The sequence below is a fragment of the Diachasma alloeum genome, unplaced genomic scaffold, assembly GCF_001412515.2.
Source record: "Diachasma alloeum isolate Michigan unplaced genomic scaffold, Dall2.0 Dall_scaffold_00322, whole genome shotgun sequence".
Lineage (NCBI taxonomy): Eukaryota > Metazoa > Arthropoda > Insecta > Hymenoptera > Braconidae > Diachasma > Diachasma alloeum.
Genome location: NW_021680461.1, coordinates 530980 through 554401, shown reverse-complemented (window position 1 = coordinate 554401; position 23422 = coordinate 530980). Strand labels below are relative to the sequence as shown.

The window sequence follows — 23422 nt, the reverse complement described above, 5'->3', positions numbered from 1 at the left end:
GCCGCTGCAATTTTGGGGATTGAGTGGATGGTTCAGGAGAAAGTCGACATCCGTTACTTGGAACGCACCATCATCACCATCTCCAATCCAGCGGAGCCCATAGTTTGGTACACGGAACTAAAACCTGGTACTGAAATAACCATACCTGCTCGGATGCGAATGGTAGTGCCGGACCCTATCAGGAACAGGACCTTGACGGAGGGGTATTTACCTCGGGTCCCTCTTCAAGAGGGAGTATACCTGGGGGAAGCCCTGGTAAAGGTTGAAGACGGGGTGGCAGCCGTGATGATGGTCAACACATTATCCCGGGAATACACCATGAATCTGGATCCGCAGGAACTGTTCCCCATCGACGCCAAGGATATTGCCATGGCATATGAACCCGGAGGAAAACTCGGGACCGCAGTTTGCTGTATGGCCCGGGAGGATGATTGTCCCGACCCCAGTGAACGAGCACGGAAGGTTTTGGAAATCATTCCCTTGAACAACGTCGGATCGCATGAGAGGAGGCGGCTCAAAGGCCTCATAGGTGAATACGCACACCTCTTCCACTTACCCGGGGATAAATTGGGGAAGGCAAAGCATTTCAAGGCAACGATACGGACGGTTGATGAGGTCGCAATCAACAGGAAGCAATACCGTTATCCGCCTGAACATCTAAAGGAGATCAAACGGCAAATTGGGGCAAATCTCACCCAGGAGATAATCCAAAATTCCAGATCCCCCTATAATGCACCCTTGTGAATAGTGCCCAAGAAGCCAGGCCCCCAGGGGAAACCAAAATGGAGGATGGTCATCGACTATCGAGCCCTCAACAAGAAAACCATTGGGAATGCCTACCCTCTCCCTGACATTAACGAGATACTCTCTATGTTGGGGGGGGGGGCCAAGTACTTCAATGTATTTGACTTGGCGAGCGGCTTCCACCAGATGGAAATGGCCGAGGAAGATCGGGAAAAGACGGCGTTCACGGGACCGAACGGGCATTACGAGTACTTGCGTATGCCCTTCGGCCTCCAGAATGCCCCACCCATTTTCCAAAGAATGATGAACCAGGTCCTGACCGGGGTAAAGGGCGCAGAACTCTATGTCTATCTCGATGACATTGTGGTGTTCTCAGGCGACGTCGATCAACATTTCCGGCGCCTGAAGCGACTATTCGAGAGATTACAGGAGCATGGGCTCACCCTGCAGCCTGAGAAGTGCAAGTTCTTCTGCACTCAAGTCGGCTACCTGGGCCACACCATCAGTGAGAAGGGGGTGCAACCAGATCCTAACAAGGTGAGGGCCCTCGCTGAAATGACATACCGCGAGTTCATCAAGGATTACGCGGATATAGCAACGCCACTCACTGGACTCGAACAGAACAGGAAATTTGTTTGGGGAGAAAAGGAAAAGGAAGCTTTTGACCACTTGCGGAAATCTGTAACGGAGGACTCGCTGCTGCGGTTTCCTGACCCAAAGAAGACATTCATGGTAACAATTTCCAGCACCGAAGCGAGACTAGGAGCTGTGCTCAGTCAAGAGGGGGAAGATCAGCACTATCACCCCATCTCATTTGCCTCGCGCACCCTCCGAAACGCAGAGGTGCGTTACACCACCATAGAGAAAGATTGTCTAGCCGCTGTCTTTGCAGTTCAGCAATTCAGACCTTACCTCCTGGGGAGGAAATTTCACCTTCTCACCTTCACCCCTGCCTTAAGGCTACTAATGGATTCCACCAGTCCTAGTCTGAGGCAATCAAAGTGGAAAACCGCCCTCAATGGTTTTGATTTTGAGGTCCTTAACCGGAAGCTGAAAAGAGACCTAATTGCGGATGTTTTCGCAGAGAATCCACTTCAGGAAGAAACTCCGGAGGTGAAAGTTCTGTGCCTGGGCGAAGCTCCCCAACTAAAGTCGATTTTGAAGAAGCCGTTGCCAACAGGGGGATTCCCTGTTCTTGTAGCAGCAAAGAATTCCTCTGCAGCAGGAACATCCAAGGCAACTACCTCGACATCCGGCCCGGGAGGGCCAATAAGGATACCCTCTGCGAGGAGAGTTCGGATACAGTCGGTGCCAGAACTCTCAGGGGCGACACCCGAACCGACCATTGGGGCACGGCTAGCCAGCAAGCGAACCACGGAACGAGCCACAGGCACGAAACCCCCTGTGAATTACAAGCTGGCACGGAACTATAGGTTGAACTCAGCGGGTTCACGTCTAGAGGGTGGGCCTACTCGGGTAGTGCAACAGCCACCATCGGCACAACCCCCTCCGGGGCCGAGTAAGACACCCCCAGCCACAAAACCTATCGTTACAAATCAACCCATGATAGAGCCAACGACACCACCCCGTACGCCTAGGACCCCGGCGTCAGCACCTTCACCGCTGCTGCCGGCCGTTCCCCCTCTGTCACCCCTGGGAGAACACGAAGTAGAGAAAAATCTGGAACTAGTAAGTGAAAGAGGTCCCTCAGACGTAACATTAGAAGGCCTCCCAGATGAAATGATTGGGGAGGAAGAAATCTTCATTACGGAGCCCCTGGATACAATTCCAGAAGTCTCCGTAGTGGAGGCTGAACCCATTATGAAGGAAGGAGAGCCGGATGATAGTGACGACGACGCGGAAGATGAGGACAAAAATCAGGGGACTGAGAGCTTCACCTCTCCCGTCTTGAAGGAGAGCTTCCGTAAATTCGATGAATTCCTGGAAAGCATAGCGGAAAATCCTCAGATTCCGGAAGAGGGAGAGGACTCTCACCCTCTCCTCGAGGATGACTTGAGGAGACACACTCTAGGCCCGGAGTTTAATGCCCAGCTGGAGAAGTCTGTAAGTCGATTCGAAGCAAAGATGCAAGAGCTTCAGGACAGATCCGAAGTAATCAACAATCCTGACCCTACATCCATGGCGAGAGAGATTCCCCTTGCACAGGAAATGAGCGCGCTGAGAAAGGTGCCTGAGTTACTTGAGGAAGGACGACCGAACGGTCCAAAAACAAACACGACCAGGCATTCCACCATCTTGTCGCAGAACCAGCAGAGATGCCAAACTTTATTCCCGACGCCCTCAGCCGTTCAGGTCCCGATGGCGGGATCTTCCCCTATGATTCCCACCGCGGGTGGTCAGCGGAGCGAGCTGCCGCAGAGGAACCTGTTCAAGGAGGATGCGCGCTTAGAGACCCAGGCTGACCCCAAACCTACCCCACACATCAACGGGGTGGTAGAGCAATCGGTCTATGTTCCCCCGCTGAACGGGCTTGTCCCTCATTATTCACCGCCGGTTCTGGATAAATTTGCGGAATTGGGGCCTGCCCAAAGGAAATTCTTTGAATGGTTAGACAACGGGGATGAAGTTGAGAACCTGATCATCCCACAGAGCAACCATCGACCCAACCCAGCGAACATCAGGGAAACCAGGGATGGCCTCACATTCCAGAGAGGTAATGTTGTTCATTTCCTGGCCGCAGATTGCGAGGTAACCAAGCAAACGACCAAGCTCTTGAGAGACTTAAACCTCATAGATGTAGTACATTTGAAGACCTTGAAGCCAGAAAGGGGACAAGTGGTCATGACCAGGTCCGGAAAGTTCCACACGTTCACCCTAATTGCGAAGGAGCGACACTTCGAGCCGGTGCAACTCAAAACCCTGAGACAATGTTTGAAGAATCTGAAGGAAGCCCTCCATAAATATGAGATCGGGAGCTTCAAGATTTCTTCGTAGGGAGATGAACTTGATGAGGAGATCCAGATCAGACGTTTTCTGGAATGGGAATTCCAACATGATCCAACGGAGATAGTACTCTGCCATGGCCAAATAAGAGTGCCCCCAGAGGGCGTACGACTGGAAATTATCAAGGAGTGTCATCAAACCCTACCCGAAGGCCATAAGGAGGTAGTAGCGACATTCAACAAGGTTAGAGAAAGATTCTACTGGGTTGGGATGAAACAACTGATCGAGCATTACATTAAGAGATGTCATGTATATGGCATCGCCAAACTCAAGAGAATCAAGGTGAGGCAACCCATGCTTATCACCGAAACTCCTACACAATGTTTTGAAAGGATATCCATTGACACGGTGGGTCCATTGCCATCAACCCCCAATGGAAATTCGCATATCCTCACCATACAGGATAACTTTTCTAAGCATTGCACGGCCGTTCCCATCCCCGATATAAGGGCAATCACTATCGCGGAAGCGATAGCTACAAAGTTTGTTGCTCTATATGGATGTCCAAAGATCATTCTGTCAGATAAAGGCACTAGCTTCCTGAGCAAGCTGTTCCACCAACTGAGCAAGCTGCTAAGGTTTCACCACGTCACCACATCGGGTTACCGCCCGGAGTCCAACGGGGCCCTCGAACGCAGTCATCACGTCTTGGGCGAATACCTCCGAGCCTTCACCCTTGAGTTCAAGTCATGGGACTCACTGCTACCTTTCGCTATGCTATCATACAATTCCACAGTCCATAGCGCCACGAGTTTCACGCCTTTTGAAGTCCTCTACGGTAAAAAGATCAGACTACCTTCCAACTTCTCCGACCCAGACAAAATCGAGACCTACAGTGACTACATGATTGATTTCGTCCAAAGACTGGATCGAATCCATCAGATAGCCGCAGACAATCTCATCGGCGCGAAGATGAAATCGAAGGGGCAGTACGATCAAAAAACCCACCCGATGGAAATCAAAATCGGTGATTTCGTCTGCGTAGAAAAGGAACCCAGATATGGGAAACTAGATCAGCAGTATGTTGGCCCCTTTGAAGTAGTAGGAATAACCGAGAAAGGGAATGTCATCCTGGAGACAGAAGATGGCAAGAGACTCGAAAAACACCCGAACAAGCTGAAGTCTGCCCCTAGAGGCAACGATGATGAATGAACTCAAGATTTCACTCGGTAAACTCTTATGTCTCTCTTGCAGGAAAATGAACCAGAAAGGAACAGCCCTATTCAATGAAACCGAAGGGAGAGTCGACATCTACGTCGATGGATCCTGCTCCCACAATGGCTGTCCGGAGGCGGTAGCAGGAATAGGCGTCTGGTTTTCGGAAATTAACCCATTAAACACCTCGAAAACCATCAAACAGGAAAGGGTCACCAATGTGGTATCGCCGTCGAGTTCGGTATAAAGAAGATTCGAATCATTACGGACTCCCAATACCTGATTGATTGCATGAATGACTTCCTACCAAAATGGAAAGCGAATGGGTGGAAAAATGCCAAATCCAAGCCCGTAGTGAATCAAGTGCTGTTCCGACGACTCGAAAAGCTGATGAAGAAAACAGACGTAATTTTCAAACACGTTCCAGGCCATAAGGGGGTACAAGAGAATGAACAGGCAGACCAATTGGCCAAACAGGGCGCCAACATTTTAAAGGGAAAGAGCCCAGTCTATCATATCAAGCCCCTGCGCAACCCCACCCTAATGAAAAGAAAAGAAAACACGTCTTCAAAATTGTCAGTCTGTAGCCAGTCCTAGCACCTGTATTATCTAACTTTTTGGAAATCTTGCAGCAAATCGAAACAAATCAAACCGCCATGAGAGAAGTCGTTCTTTTTCTGCTGCTCTGGTCAACAATGGGAGACGGAACAAGTGTACCCACAACCAAGGAAAAGGTGAAGCCTAATTACCAAATCCATCAGATCGAACACAACCCGGGCCTATACTACGAACAGGTGGACCAGATTAGAATAATCAATAAGGAATGGAAGATCCTAGTGAGCGTTGACCTACAAGAAATACTGACTCAATCCACCCCAGGTATGGCGGCATTCCATTTCCACCTGGCTAATTGCCTGAATTATGTCGATTCTCCAACTTGCTCGGAAACGCTTCACTCCAACGCTATTGAGAATTTGAACAAGGAACTAGAGTCCTTGTTAAACCATGTGCGGAAAGTACTGAAGGAACCATCTAACTGCTGCGGAGTAAGAAAACGGTCCCCGCTGTTGGGGTTCGTTGGTACCATAGCAAGGAAACTCTTTGGTACGATGGATTACAACGATCACGAACACCTGACGAAGGAAATTGACCGTCTATACCAGGATCAGAGACAAATCATACACCTGATGGGGAACTCCACGCACGTCATCAAAGCTGAAATCGAAAAACTTAGGGGAATCACCCACAACAACGCCCAGAACCTGAAGGCGATGGAGGATCAGTTGGCCCAAGTCATCAGGGACAGTTCCCAGATGAGCCAACAAGTTTTTCGAATGGACTATTTAAACAAACTGGGGAAGATTGGAATGGATCTAGAATTTGGTTTATCTAAGTATGTTAATAATCTCCATAAAACCATACATGGCATCGAAGATGCGCGCCATGGGAAACTGAATCCAATCCTGGTCACAGATAAGAAGATTCTAGATATGTTGAGAGAAATAGAGAAAGAGAATCCGGATAGTGTCTTCCCCGTTTCCGAAAGTAAACTCGACCTGGCAGTTTTATCAAAGATCTCCACGATGGAAACGGGTGTAAATAATGGAAGATTCTTAGTCTCAGTAAAGCTCCCCATGTTACCGAAAGATACGTGGGACCTCTATAAGATGATTCCCTGCAACGTTACCCAACAGATCCAAGGGAACAGGACAATAACAGCACATGTCCGGCCAAAAACGAATTATATCATGGTGTCAGCAGTTACGAAGCATTACGCCTTAATAACGGAGAAATACTTAGACAGGTGTATTCCCTTGGAAAACTGTTTGGCATGCCCAAGGGGAATGCCCATCCGGAAACCATCTCCCGTCACTCCATGCGAATATAATTTGTTGATGAACAAGGATTTCGCTCCAACCAACGAAATCCTCAGGAATTGCGACATAAGGCTCACAAACTCCCTAGAGACTACCTGGTCAGAGTTGATGAGCACCAAAGGATGGTTATTCTCTGTCATAAACCCTGAACGCCTAGAGGTCAACTGTAATGGAAAACTGACCGGAATGGTAGATGTGAAAGGTACAGAGACACTACACCTAAGTCAGAATTTCTCAGCAGAAACACCCAGCATCCTCCTGGAGGCCACGGGTCTGATTGAGACAGCCCTGCCTATGATCCATGAGATACCAGTGACAATGAACCTCACTGACCTAGCACCAGTGATGAAAAAGAGCCCCAAACCACCACATTTTCTGACAGGAATCAAACTAGAAGCCTTGCCAGATCCAGAGGATAAATCATTCGACGAATCAATGCAGGAAGTAATACAGGAAGCAGAAGAGATCGGACTTCACCACCAAGAGAACTACCACCATCGATTATTTTCAATGACAAACTGCGCTCTGACGGAGATACTATCAGTAGTGTCAGGGGTGACCCTCTTTACCCTTTTCAAAAACGGAATCAACCCTTGCCGACTATTAAGCTGCTGCATCAGTGGTTGCTACAGAAGGAAGAAATCTAGGCCCAGTACAACCAAAAGAAGACGCATTAACAGAACGGACATCCAACACCCCTACGAAACACCAATTAGCACGATAACCGTGCCAAACTCACCACCACCATCCATGCCCACAGTGACCTTCCAGCTGGATCCGATGACGTTTCTGGAGACCCAACAACGCCACCTACCCCAGGTTAGAGAGACGACGGGAATGCGAGATTACGATGACGTCAACAGTAAAAAGCTTCCCCTGGAGCCATTAAGAGACTCTACTCTACGGGGTCCATGCGGACACTTTCGGAGTATCAACCCTTATTCCTGCCCTCGGACGCCAAGACGAACATAAACTTTTGAGTAGTCTCTATTTCCCACTAAAAGAAGAATTTCATGGAAAATCGAAACATCGTTCTGTAGTAGAGACTTTACTCTACAGGGTCTATGCGGATACTTTTGGAATACCACCCCTTGATCCTCCCCTACGACGCCACATATAAAAAATAAAATTTGAACAGCCTCTATTCTCCATAAAAATCAAAATTCGGGAAAAATTAAAATGGAATTGAATAATAGGGACTCTGCCCTACAGAGCCCATGCGGACACTTTCAGTACACCACCCCTTACTAGCAACATATTTCAGCTCAGAGTCACCTAAAAAAAAAAAAAAAAAAAAAAAAAAAAAAAAAAAAAAGGGGGGGGGGGGGAGTGACCACTACGAGAATGTCCTTGCTTTTCTTTCTTTTACCTTTTTTTTTCCCCTTCCACCCTCAAAGAAAGGTTGAAAATAACTAATATAACACTTCGAAATTCAAGTATTCAAACACAATAGTATGTACGGTATAATATAAAGGAGAGGCGAAAAAGGAATTTGCTGCGTCTGCAGACGCCAGTCAGTCTCCTGGCTCAGCGCTTAACGACTCATACCTCCACTTTAACTTTTCCTTTCCCGCCTCCCTCTTTGTAAACCATATATCATCAAGATCATGTTTATCATTTATTAATTAAAAAAAAAAAAAAAAAAAAAAAAAAAAAAAAAAANCTCGGAGAAACTCTCGCTCGAACAATAATCCAAAATTAAAAGTCACTCAAGATCAAATGAACGCACAGAAGAAACAATAGATATGGATATAACAATTCCACTGAAGTGCCGATGCAATGAAAGTTAGAAATGAGTACACAGCACAATGTCACAAACTGTCCCGCTCAGCATTTATAAAACAGTCACACCTCCAACATTAACGCAGGTCACCACGAAGTTCGTCCAGCGTCACAAAAAGAAATTCGCAACATGCATTCAGGAATGAACCCTTCTTAGGACCTCATTCCTGAAAATGGGGCTGTTATGTCCCACATTGCTAAATTCTTTTACGACGCATTACTGCTGACCAAAGTTGCGCCACTTACACAATAAGCCTACTCTTCAATACTTCAAATGTAATCCAGGCCAATTTCGTGAATCACCCAAGCTAATAAATGCCCGATACTCGGAGCATCTTCAGACTCAGTTGTTCCCCCGAAGGGAAACTACCAACACTTGCGAGTGATCCACGAAATTGACCGCGAAACCGTTCTCACCACCAAAGACATTGTCATAAGCTTTGGTGACCTTATTGGTGTATTCGAGCCTTGAGAATACGTAGAAGGGCGTAGTGGGTGTTCAGGAACCTTTAGTCAAAACTAGTGCCAATCATCGCGTATACAGGAGTGCTGGGACACGATTTGTTGATCAGTGACTGAGAACTCTTTCCACATAAATACAAAATAAAATTGAACATTCCTTCACGTGTGACGACAATCCTGGAGACATAGTAAAACCACACTTCCAGGAACGGTTCAAGGACACGACCCTAGCTACTAAGAACTCACTACCATCAGAGGGAGAGAAGTTAAAACATCAAATGTAAGTCAGCACAATCAACTACAAATAAACGTACCATCCTAAGGCTGACAATAGCGAGCGTGTGATATTCTTCCAAGTAGAGTCAAATTAGATTCATAACACCCGTTCGGGTCCGGAAAATGTTCACATCAATGTATCCAAACCCAATCAGTTCAGAATAAACCAACATATATTAGATTGATAAATAACAAAATACTATTCATTACGGAACCCAAGTCCTCTAGCCACAAGTTAAACAGGAGAAATCAGTGTCAACAATATAAAAGAATCTAAACCTAAGGATAGAAATATCCTTAGAGATTTTTGGTATATGTATTTGAGATAGGTAAGATATCGATTCAAATTCTCGACGTTTTATCTGTCTTCGGATATAACACTATTTTATACGCATCTTTTACACGCATTAGGATCCATGTTATTCATGATAAAGACACTAAAGAGCTAGCGGAAAATCAAGGTGAAATTTGTTTATATAGATACATATGTGAGTGTGCCTACGCTTGTACACTCTGTAAAATCTTACGTGATTGGTTGAAAAAGAATCATGTGACTCATTGGAAAATTATTAACAAAATAGCAACATTTTTTGTTCGTGGGAAAAAAAAATAGCTGAAAAATATCCTGGATAACATTTAATCTTTGCGGCGCGATAGGACATCAAAGGGTCCGAAAACTCTGCTCCAGTTTGTCAAACATCATGTTCTTAGGGTTGTGAGTACAATATGCATTCCCAGATAAACCGAAAAAGTCTATGTAAACAAAAGATTGCGTTCGGACATCTTCCAATGCATTTCCATCCTTATCAGTTTGCAGCAGATGAAGATTTTTCGGAAACTCCTCCTACTACAACGTGTACAATTTGTCGAGGACTACGCCAAATTGGTGGGGGTACCTTAGTTTTTGGATGACTGGTCCTCTACCTTTGCATATATACATACTCCGTCGCCTTCTGAACCCTTCTTTTTAAAATAAATATTTATATATTGATATCGTTATCAACAACAATTTCACACGAAGGGGGAGCGGCAGATGAGAAAGTACGGGAAATCTCAAGTTCAGACATGTGACAGGAAAATGTTTTTTTAAATAAATATTTATATATTGATATCGTTATCAACAACAATTTTACACGAGGGTGCGGGGGCAAACGAGAAAGTACCGGAAAACTCAAGTTCAGACATGTCAACTGGAGCCAGGTGTCAATGTTTGAAGAAGAAGAGGAGCCCCTTCTATGATTTCTACAGCGAATTAGTTAACCCTTTCGCCCCTCGCGGCGGTCTACTGAGAAGTTTGGGTATACTAATTGATTAATTAATCGATCGATCCTCGAATTTAGCCGTAATCTGCGGAATTAATCTGCGAATCAAACCGCGGATTAATTAACCCCTTCACTCACCCCCTCGCGGGGTGGATTGACTAGGTCACCGAGAAGGTCCTTTGTAACGCAAAACCGTGAATTAAATTGATTAACCAGCGAATTAAATACCCCTTTCATCACTTCGAGGGAAAAAACCGCGAATTAATTAATCAAACCGCGACCCCGCGAATTAATTACCCCTTTCATCACTTCGAGGGAAAAAAGGCGAATTAATTAATCAAACCGCGAATTAAACCGCGACCCCGCGAAACAACCCGCGAATTAAACAGTGAATTAATTAACCCTTTCATCACGTCGAGAGAAAAAATCGCGAATTAAGTAATCAAACCGCGAATTAAACTGCAATCACGCGAAACAAACCGGGAATTAAACCGCCACCCTGCGAATTAATTAACCCCTTCATCACTTCGAGGGGGAATATCGTGAATTAATTAATCAACCCGCGAATCAAACCGCGAATTAAACCGCGAGCCCGCGAATTAATTAACCCTTTCATCACTTCGAGGGAGCAAATTGCGAATTATTTAATCAAACCGCGAATTAAACCGTGAATTAAACCGCGACCCCGTGAATTAATCAACCACCTACCCACCCACTTTCATCTGACCCCCCTACTGGGCCCCAACGACCAGGTCGACGCCAAAAACGTTGTGCCAGAACCCGCATTATTACACTACTTCTAGTGAAATATTTTTTTTATTATTATTATTTTATTAATGCTTTTGGGATACATTGCCCCATCGCATGGGGGTTGGAAAAACATAGGTATAAACAAAGGTGTATAAGAGTGTGTTTGTGTATACAAAAGTAGCTTAAGCTAGCCGAAAGCGAGATATACTTCAAAATATGCCGAAAGAGAGTGAAGCAGTAAATTACAAGATGCAGTGAGCGTAAGGTAATTTAGGCACACAAACTAATAGATTTTTGCAAGGAACGCAGAGATGCATTCAAAACATCAAGACGCCTTCTCGCGGCGAGACAATTCAATATAAAGTTATGCAAACATTTGTTGGCAGTAAAAGTTGCATTGTATACAATTTCGCTTAAAGATTTATTTACTAAGTGCGGTAACTTTATAAAGAAGTCAGAGCGAAGGCTGGCCGTAGCAGGGCAGATTAAACAAAAGTGTTATATCGAATCAGGTTCATTCCGATTAGAAAAGGTGCAGATTTGCGTGGGTTTAAAGATTACTTTTACTTTATCTACATAAAAATAGCATACAAACTTATTCGCAAGTCTTACTTGTGCTAACAGTTGTTTGACATGAAGGTCATGGTTCTCGAGTAGGTAATTAGCCTTCCATGCTGGGTTTGAAAAAGAGAAAGGGGGAGTGAGTTGACATGAGTTCGATTCCTTCCATCTGTTGAAATCAGCATCTCTAAGAAGTTGGTCATATCTACTGAAAATTTCCACTGTTTTATCAGCTAGAGTTGAGTATTTAAGGTCATAAAATAGATCAGGAAAGTTAGTTAATTCAAGAAGAGCTTCAATGCGGGCGAGCCAGTTGAGGTCATCATCACAGTGGGGGTTAAGACATAGCTGATGAAGTCCCATCATGCAGATTTTTGGTAGAAAAGATTTATCACGCTTCAGAATTTTTAATAACCAATCCCAAGATAATTTCATGATTCGCAAGTTGATATGAAGTGAAATATGAATTTCTTAAATTGTCAAGAGTAACGAGGGATAGACCTCTTCTACAAAGTCATCTCTAGTGAGGGGTGAACCGAAGCTGCATATACAATAGTCTGCCACATCCTATGACGAACATAAAATTTTGCTTTTCCCTCGAATGAATCAGATAGTTCATCAAGTAAAACGACTATGTGAATTTTTTCAGACTTTTGTAAATATTTTTAAGGCAGCGCAAGCTATTCAAAGTTTCACAAATTATCTGACCTACTGGCAGTTTGCAGCTCTAATGTTTGGTGAAAAGTCAGATGGTCTTATGATGATCCTTCGCCAGGTAGTCAAAGGTCGGGCCAGTGCAATGGGAATTTTCCAGGTAATACAGTGCAGGTCTGCCTTTGCCCATTCATTGAACTGAAGTTTCTTTTCCCGTTTACACGATAGAAATTCTCTTTTAGCTTCGTAATTCGTCACTTGAAATTGATATCGTTATCAATATTTTTTTTTCTCTTTAATCCACAAATTCTTCACATATGGAATATTGAATTTTTTGATGGAAGCAGAAGACAAATTGTACATTCCACATGATTGAATGGAAAGTAAAAATAATGGAATGTCTAGCGAATGATAAAATTTCATCTGAGAAAAATCAGATGATCTAATTTTTCAGAAAGCAAATAAACCAAAATAGTATTGGAGAAATTTTTTATAAAATATACTTGAAATGATTTTATAACGCCTTGCATTTAAAGTCTCAGAAAATTGTTCTCGGAATGGTACATTGATGACTTTGTGTCATAGATGACCGCTGCATGTACGAATATTACCTGAGAAACCTTACTGACCAATTTAGAAGCAACTTATGATACGAAAAGCCAAATTTCTAGGTCGTTTCGTATCTTTTTTGGGGGGTGGGGCTTCTCCGTACTTTGCCTTGAAGGTAATAAAATATGTTTTGACAATTTTCCCGTCTACACACCAAAGGTCAGTTGAAGGAAGACTTCCAAACCGTCCGCATCGGAGTAATTGCTACCTCAACATTTTCTCTCCAGTAAGCCGATATCGAAAAAATACACATGACTATGTCGGAAACGCGACAGATCACCGAAATTGTATTAGAGGGTAATGCGACCCCGGAAATTTGTGGGAATCAATTGCCGTCAAACAAACAGGTATTACAATGCTACTTTTACTACACGAGGCATGCCTCGCCGAAATTGACGGCTCGCGGAGCTGCAACATGTGTTGTACGAAAGTGTGTTACGTTCTGGGAATATGCAGGAATCCCAATCGTGAAAGGGTGCCATGCGATCGAGAGAATGGAGAAATTAGTGCAACAGTACAAGACTATGTTCAAGTACGGCTCTCGGAAGGAAACATCTGTCATAGTTAAAGTTAAGGAAATTGACTTCATATGTATGCTTGGAGACTTATTCGATATCGCTCATCAAAAGCAAGTGGAGGCGATGAAAGACGAAGCAGCCAGGACTTTATTGAGTCTGCATCGAGAGAGGGGAAGAAATGGTTGCTTGGATAGAATCATTGACACGGGAAGATGGCTCTTCCAGGATACACAACATGAAGAAGAAGAACGAACCGAAGAAATAAAACAAGGTATGATAATTGAACCAATGAATTGTTTTTCCGTTTTTTTTTAAGAATTACGGTGCATTTTCATTAGTCTATATGCTATGTCCCTTGATGTGCTCACTAAGAGGTGGAGGGAATTTGACAACTGAATTCCTTTTCTTTTGGGATGAAGAATATCCGAAACTATCGGTTTTCTCGCTCTACTACCACGCGATTATTAAGGATTTTTATCCGGTGGTTTGGAAGGAAAGTGTAAAAAGCCTTTTTGTAGGTAATTTTCTATAGAGAAGATGTCTCAATTATTTCTTTCAAAATCACTCATAACTGAGGTAATCCAGCAATTGGTCCTGATTTTTTGGCCGATAGTTGGATTATCTTAGTAACGAAAGGTTTTTTTCGGCAAGAAATTTTCTGGCTTACAAAAAAGATCTCATGATAATTTTTTTCAGCATCATAATATTCAGATTATCACCTAATTAGCCAACAATCATATATATATATTAAATATTATTGTTAGTATTTATTGAATTATCTCGATAATGAGGAATATTGAAAAAAATCATCATGGGACCTTTTTTTTGCCATCGAGAAAATTTTCTACGGAAATTTTCTGCGGCTTTTTTCATTTACCCTCTAAGTTGTCTAAGACTTTTCTCACGCTCGCGCGTTAACGTAGGTTTCTCATACCCTCACCATCAACCCTCTTACGGTTTGGGATGTTTCCACTACTCTACGCGCTCTCCGTAAGGATCGGCAATCCCCACTCCATCGAATGAAGTAGGACGTGAACATCAGCGGGTTCACAAACTTCCTGAATCGACTTCTCGTTTTATTTCAAACGTTTCCCGTACGCCTACACTATTAATAATAGAACAAATCTCCTCACCAAGTATTTTGTAAAGAATTTGACCCTCTACAAATTCTTTATACAATTTGACTTTATACAATTTTACCGTATCTGTGATGATTTTATCAGCATAAGAGCGGAAAGATCCTGCGGAATATTGATGCGCATTAGCGCTTTACAGCTCTAGTTGTGTGGGAACTATAGTGGCGGGAGAATTTCTGTATAGGCGGTCACTAATTTATAAATATCTCGGTATCTAACCAAACGAACATGAAAAATCAAAATCGTATTTATCAGGCATAACAAGAGCAAGAAGTTTCATTTGAATAATTGTTCAATTGTTTTGCGGCTCCTGTCTAAAAGAAAGTTTAAACTAAAAAAGGCCAAAATTCGCCTATAACCAATTATTACGCCACGATACGGAAAAATCATCGTCAATTTAGGATAACTCGACCATAGAAATAAAAAATCTAATCGTAAAGTCCTCTCGAGCTCTTAGTCACTGCGGAAAAGGGTATTGCATAGAAACTCAGTGCTATTTCGATCGCAAAACAATTTCAATTCTTAAATTCTGCCATTGTTTTCGCCAATCTCTAACTCATTTATACTTTTTGATTTGACATTTCAGTTGAATTATCTGACATTGCTGCAAATTATAGCAATTATGTTTTCGATGACTACGAAGATCTTCATGAAGTAGTGAACCAATTTGAAGACGATGAAAAAATAGACAGTGATTATGAAGTGACATCAATTTCTGTGGTTCCCGGTAGCTTAGTCGGTAAGAGTGCCCGGCGCATATCTGGGAGACCCGGGTTCGATTCCCGGCTGGGTGAAGCGGAAATTTTTTCTCTCTAAATTCTAATTCTCTTAGAATTTTTTTTTTTTTTTTTTTTAAACTTCAATGCCCACGAGACCTAAAAAACTGAAGATCGTGAATCCAGATATCACTGCCGTGTTGGATAGGGCCAAACTTAGTAATCGCATGGCCGCACGAGTATTAGCAGCAACCTTAATGACAGTGGGCATAACTCTGGAAGAGGTCCATTTAAGCTCCGAAACTCTTCGTCGGAATCGACGGAAACAACGCAAGGTGCTGGATCACAAAATCAAGAATAATTTTAAAAAAAGACCATTTCATATCCTAACAGTGCACTGGGATGGCAAACAACTATCGGCGCCTGAAAACAAATTTGAAAAAGTTGATCGCCTCCCAGTCTTTGTGTTGGGCTATGGATGGAATCAATTGCTTGGTGTTCCCAGACTCGAAAGAGGAACTGGGAAGTTGCAAGCAAAAGCCGTTCACCATTGCCTGAAGGAATGGGACGTCATTGATGACGTATGCGGTATGGTATTTGATAGCACTGCCAGTAATACAGGCAGCGTAAATGGTACCTGTATCCTGCTTGAGGAATTACTTGGGAGGGATCTTGTGTACATGTCGTCATCATGTTTATGAACTCGTCTTGAAAACAGCATTCGAGTCATCAATGGGAGGTACGTCTGGGCCAGACGTTTTGATTTTCAAACGATTTCAAGCGTACTGGGGCAAGATTAGAAAAGGAGAATTTTCGCCCGGAGTGAACGACATTGCAGTAAAAGAAGCACTGCATGATAATATGGCAGATGACCTCGCATTTGCTGAAGAACAATTGGAGGTAAGTTACAGCAAATTAGTCCCATGAAAGTCACTGACTCATAATTGATATCTTTATTATATTGAGATTTAAAAACATCAAGATTAAAGGTTTTAATTTTTTTCATCCACAGAAAAAGAATATCCGCAGCGACTATAGGGAGTTCTTGGAACTGATCATAATTTTTCTGGGTGGAAATTTGATGAAAGGAAATCGTTTCCGAGCGCTTGGGCCGATTCATCATGCGAGGTGGATGTCTAAAGCGATTTATTCACCGAAAATATTTTTGTTTCGAGAAATATTCTTGTTTTCGAATTTCGTCTGACATTCTAAGAAAGTTCAGGTTTAAGAGATGTTTGCATTTTTATTGTTCGCCTATATCAGAGAGCTTTATTCACGGCTTCAAGTGCAGTAACCGCTCCCAATAATGATTGGGCTCTGGTGAAAGACTTATTGACAAATTCTGGTAGTGCTAATTGTATTTCCGCGAAAGTTTGTAAAGCGGTATCTGAGAAGTTAGTGAACCACCTATGGTATTTATCAGAAAAACTGATTGCTTTAGCTTTTTTTGATCCAAACGTGAGTGCTGAGTATAAAAGGAACATGTGCCAGGCGATCAAATCGCATTGATGGTAGAAAAAAGAGAAAAATAGGAATCAAAGATCGGAAATTAATTCATGAGTTGAGTTTGGACTCGTTTGTTACTACAAATACAATGAAATTTTTCAAGATTCTAAAAATTGATCATAGTTTTTTGGATACTGATCCGACGACTTGGGACACGAGAGGAGATTTCACCATCGCCTTGGAACGTGTAAGAAATTTGCATGTGACGAACGACGTTGCTGAAAGGAGTGTGGCTCTTATCAGCGAGTATAATGACTTACAATAGATGAGAGCAGCAAATTGCAAGTAATGTCAATTGTTAAAAAATTGCGCGAAGTATCGCCCGATTGTACAAAAGATAGTCTAAAATTTTCATTAGAAAGTTACTTGAGTAACATGCCAACCGAATCTTCAATTAGTATACATTAAAGTATTATTGTCAGTGTACCATCATGCATAAATAATCTCTCGAAAGTGTAATCGAACTTTTCAACTAAATATCAAATGTCATACTTAGTTCTAATTCTTGTCTGAACTCACTAAATTAATTGCCACTTGGAAATTTTTCCCTTCAATTTTTTTCCATTTGTTTCACATTAATGAGCATTAATTGCCTACCATCATCGAGAGGAGCACGCGATTTGATCGCCTGACACATGTTCCTTTTACACTCAGCACTCACATTTATCACTATGCAATGTCCGTGATTCATCTATAAATGTTATTTTCAGTTGAACAATTTTTATCTTTTCTGAAAACTATTAAATTCACATACGCGGTGTAAAATTTGATTTTTAATTTTCAATACTTTTTCTTTGAAAATCCCAATAAAATAACTTATAAATAGAGATATGACGATCAATCGAATTTTGTTGGAATCCTTATGTCATCAAGAATCCAAAATAGTCAAATTTGGATTAAAATCTTGAAAAATAGAAAGAATTCTCTATGAAAAACAAAAAGGTAGGTCGTCATTTATTGGGTGTAATAAAAGACGTAACTCCGTCCGAGGAAAGGTCTGGCCACTTGGTCAACCCTCTCCATTTCAGTAAATGACTACCATAAAAACACCGGATAATCCGAACACCTGACAATGCTGAGAAATTTGAAAATTGTCTTTTGCGTTTTTCATAGCTTTCCCATTAACAGAAATACTGCCTTTATTTTCGAGAATATAGTAGAATAGTTGAATAATTGTACATAGAAATCTCAAAGAAAACAGCCATTCCGGAACGACCTAAAAACGTCTTCAAAAATCCTCATTTCTAGCGAAAATCATAATTTTTAATTGAATAACAAATGGTTTTAAAAATTCGGAAGAATATTATTTATATTCTTCTGCACTCGGAGAAGAATTTCCCGATAAATATTAATAAGTATATGGATAGTTGCCGAATATAATAATAATTTTATGCTTTATTGCCTCTTTCACGGTGTATATCATCGTAAGAAATTTTGAAAATCTGTGCTGCCTTGAAAAATATTTCAAAAAATCTGAAAAAATTCACAGAGTCGTTTTATTTGATTAACTATCGGATTCATTGGAGGGAAAATTGAAATTTTATGTCCCTCATGGTATGAGGCAGGCTAATCTATAACTATTGATTCCAGTGAGGAGTGGACCTCATCAACAAATTCGAGTAGATGATGGATTTTATAAATTCGCCACAAGTGAGTTATCATGGTCTCACTTACAGAAAACCAAAAATGAAAACTTTTCTGGGAGACAAATCTCACATAACCACATCCACGTGAAGCCACTATCGTGGAGTGGTGCATTTACAGTTGCTCTTATTCCAAATCAAATTGGACTTGAAAAAAAATTAATTACCAATGCTGAAAATATTAACAAAGTGGACCACATCGAGGACATGGATATGCAACCGCATATTTTCCAATGAGGCAGAAGCTGCTACTCTTCTATTCATCATCAAGGGTCCAGAAGCATCAACTTCGAGGACATCATTAGAAACATACTTTATATATTTTAAATTGATATTTCAATTTTTTTTTATGAACACAAACTTCAAGAAAAGTAAAAATATTGCCATGAAGAATTTTAAAAAAAATTTGAGAAAAATTGAATCGAATATTGCGAAGAAAGTTCTAATCTAAGTGATTTATAGGACGTTATTAATATTCCATTTTGCGTCGGTCTCGTTTTCTAACGTCACTCGTACTTCCGTCTAACGGTGGGGGTGTGACGTCCGTCGAAAAATGTAGTAATTCATTTTCTTTTCATTTTCGACGTCCGTCGAAAAATTCAATTCATTCTTTTTTCTTTTTGTTGGAATGAAATATTTTGAATTACCCAAATAAGATAAAACATTATTTTCGTTCCCAAGGAACAAATTTCTGTTGACTTAGGCCCAAGAGCCAGCTGCAAATAATAAATAAACGACAAACATTTCCAAAACCGAATTTTCCTGGAAAATAAGGTCGTAAAATAAATAGACATGAGTCAGGCCTTGCTGTGCCGAATGCCCTTCAAGTACCCGCCTCAGTCTATCACTCTCACTCAAGGGTCGCAGGCGTCTACGTGACGATCCTGTCGGGACCTATTCTATATAAAAAAAAAAATGAGACTTTCCTTTTTTTTATCTTTGCGTTGGGCCTGTTTCCTCCCCCGGGGTCGGATAACAGCAGTAAAACCCAAAAATGCTTCGAAATGCAACAGAGTACATTTTCATTTTCACTTTTACGAGGAAGTAATAATTCACTCGTTTATTTTCAAAAGTATTAAAAGTATTTCTAAATAATTTAATTATGTTTCCTTGATTGAAATCAGGAAATTAAAACAATCTCAGTGATATAAAAATCACTTCGATAAAGTTATCTAAACGTCTCTCGTTATCAAATCAATTTCAGTAAATATTATTCAATTGAACTATTCATTTCAGTCAATCTAAATATTTCGGATTGCATTAATTCAACTCCTTGAATTTATTGTGTTCACATTTTGAAAGCATTACAACAAATAACTCGATCGATTCATTAAATATCTATTCAATTATGAATATTTGAATTAATTGAATTCTGATAGGAATTTTGAATTATGTAAAAAAATCTTTTACTTCGAAATATTTTGTAATTGTGAGGCGATACTCACAATTGAATCTTCAAGAAATTATTTACATTAATATCTAAAACCATTGTTTAATCAATTGATTGAAGATAAACTCCAATATTATTTCTTGAATATTTTTCAACTCATTATCCAAATGAACAATCAATTATTTTATCAAAATTATAATTTTCCATTGCGACATATTTTCATGTGAGAAATTTATAAAAATAATTTTTTTTTTTAAATAAACAAGAATGTGGAAGGAAAAATAGTATTTCCTGAAATAATCTTATTGGTCGTTGGGGATAGAAAAGTCCGCCTATACCCCAACATCCTCATGTGGAAGGGATGGAGTTAATCTCTGAAACATTGGGACCAGAGTCCTCGGAGTGGGAAATTCTCGGCCAAGGTCAGATACCATTGGTCCCCGAATTTTCCCTCGCATCTTGAGGGCACACCCTCAAGACAGGAAACAAAACCACTCGTATCGTAGTTCCCAGTGGAGTATTTAGTTTACAGTTGTCCAGTAACAAGAAGTCGTGTTAATTGACAATTTTAGGTTTCTTTGCAATGAAACCAAGGGTGAAGTTACAACCCTTTTAAATTCATTTTTATTCAAGTGTTAAATTAATTTTTTAAATTGAGTCTTTCGTGTCTCAATTTCATTTTACAGAAATATTTTCAACTTCAATATTTTAAAATCCATTCAGTGCGGCACTAGTGTAGTGAATATTAGTCGGATTACTTGTCACACAAATTGTAAATTTTGGAATCATTTTCTTGTGTATCCCAAATCTTTCCTTGAATTGTTTTAAATATAGACTTGCAAAAGTCATTTTTATTAAATTTGAGTTCACTCATTTTATTTAAATAACCTAGTCATTCTCCAATTCAATTCTGTTGAGCCATTAAAAGTTATAAATTAAATTCATTTTAAATTCACTCCCTTAGAGTCAGTTTATGTCGGTGACCATTTTTATTTTCATTCCTAAATTCCCTTGGAATTTGCTCACCCTTAACATAACAACGAAAAAGATTGGCACATCACTGAACGTACACATGCTTTATTACCACACCCTTTAAATACACAAAAAAATTTACACAATCGAATTGTGTATTTGTATTAAGTCCGCACAATCGTTTTGCTTACATACTATTGTTCATCTTTTAAAATTGTACATGCATCGAATTCACAGAGTCTTTCAACACATGGAAATCATGTGCAAAACTTTTGTGCGGACTTAATCCAAATACGCGATTCAATTGTATAATTTTTTAAATGTATTTAAAGGATGTGGCAATCAAGCATGTGGACATTCAGTGATGTGCCAATCTTTTTCGTTGTTATGTTAAGGGTGAGCAAATTCCAAGGGAATTTAGGAATGAAAATAAAAATGGTCACCGACATAAACTGACTCTAAGGGAGTGAATTTAAAATGAATTTAATTTATAACTTTTAATGGCTCAACAGAATTGAATTGGAGAATGACTAGGTTATTTAAATAAAATGAGTGAACTCAAATTTAATAAAAATGACTTTTGCAAGTCTATATTTAAAACAATTCAAGGAAAGATTTGGGATAAACAAGGAAATGATTCCAAAATTTACAATTTGTGTGACAAATAATCCGACTGATATTCACTACACTAGTGCTGCACTGAATGGATTTTAAAATATTGAAGTTGAAAATATTTCCGTAAAATGAAATTGAGACACGAAAGACTCAATTAAAAAAATGAATTTAACACTTCAATAAAAATAAATTTAAAAGGGTTGTAACTTCAGCCTTGGTTTCATTGCAAAAGAAACCTAAAATTGTCAATTGACAAGACTTCTTGTTACTAGACAACTGTAAACTGAATACTCCACTGGAAACTACGATACGAGTGGTTTTGTTTCCTGTCTTGAGAGTGTGCCCTCAAGATACAAGGAGGGAAAATTCGGGGACCAATGGTATCTGACCTGGGCCGAGAATTTCCCACTCCGAGGACTCTGGTCCCAATGTTTCAGGGATTAACTCCATCCCTTCCCCATGAAGATATTGGGGTGTAGGCGGACTTTTCTATCCCCAACGACCAATAAGATTATTTCAGGAAATACTATTTTTCCTTCCACATTCTTGTTTATTATAATTTTGATAAAATAATTGATTGTTCATTTGGATAATGAGTTGAAAAATATTCAAGAAATAATATTGGAGATTATCTCCAATCAATTAATTGAACAATGGATTTAGATATTAATGTAAATAATTTCTTGAAGATTCAATTGTGAGCATCGCCTCACAATTACAAAATATTTCGAAATAAAAGATTTTTTTAAATAATTCAAAATTCCTATCAGAATTCAATTAATTCAAATATTCATAATTCAATAGATAGTTAATAAATCGATCGAGTTATTTGTTTTAAAGTTTTCAAAATGTGAACACAATAAATTCAAGGAGTTGAATTAATGCAATCCGAAATATTTAGATTGACTGAAATGAATAGTTCAATTGAATAATATTTACTGAAATTGATTTGATAACGAGAGACGTTTAGATAACTTTATCGAAGTGATTTTTATATCACTGAGATTGTTTTAATTTCCTGATTTCAATCAAAGAAAAATAATTAAATTATTTAGAAATACTTTTAATACTTTTGAAAATAAACGAGTGATTTATTACTTCCTCGTAAAAGTGAAAATGAAAATGTACTCTGTTGCATTTTGAAGCATTTTTGGGTTTTACTGCTATTATCCGACCCCGGGGGAGGAAACAGGCCCAACGCAAAGATTAAAAAAAAAGGAAAGTCATTTTTTTTTTTATATAGAATAGGTCCCGACAGGATCGTCACGTAGACGCCTGCAACCCTTGAGTGAGAGTGATAGACTGAGGCGGGTACTTGAAGGGCATTCGGCACAGCAAGGCCTGACTCATGTCTATTTATTTTACGACCTTATTTTCCAGGAAAATTCGGTTTTGGAAATGTTTGTCGTTTATTTATTATTTGCAGCTGGCTCTTGGGCCTAAGTCAACAGAAATTTGTTCCTTGGGAACGAACATAATGTTTTATCTTATTTGGGTAATTCAAAATATTTCATTCCAACAAAAAGAAAAAAGAATGAATTGAATTTTTCGACGGACGTCGAAAATGAAAAGAAAATGAATTACTACATTTTTCGACGGACGTCACACCCCCACCGTTAGACGGAAGTACGAGTGACGTTAGAAAACAAGAACGACGCAAAATGGAATATTAATAACTTCCTATAAATCACTTAGATTAGAACTTTCTTCGCAATATTCGATTCAATTTTTCGCAAATTTTTTTTAAAATTCTTCATGAGAATATTTTTACGTTTCTTGAAGTTTGTGTTCATAAAAAAAATTGAAATATCAATTTAAAGTATATAAAGT

General features: G+C 40.2%; 1 protein-coding gene and 1 non-coding gene across 2 annotated transcripts in view; one reads left to right on the top strand and one right to left on the bottom strand.

Annotated features, from left to right (window-relative positions):
• Nucleotides 1–23422, bottom strand: part of LOC107040140 (leukocyte tyrosine kinase receptor) — a 591240-nt gene that overhangs the window by 50260 nt on the left and 517558 nt on the right. The window lies entirely within an intron of this gene.
• On the top strand, nt 15472–15544 carry Trnam-cau. The gene has a single exon. It is a non-coding gene; the product is annotated as a tRNA-Met (tRNA).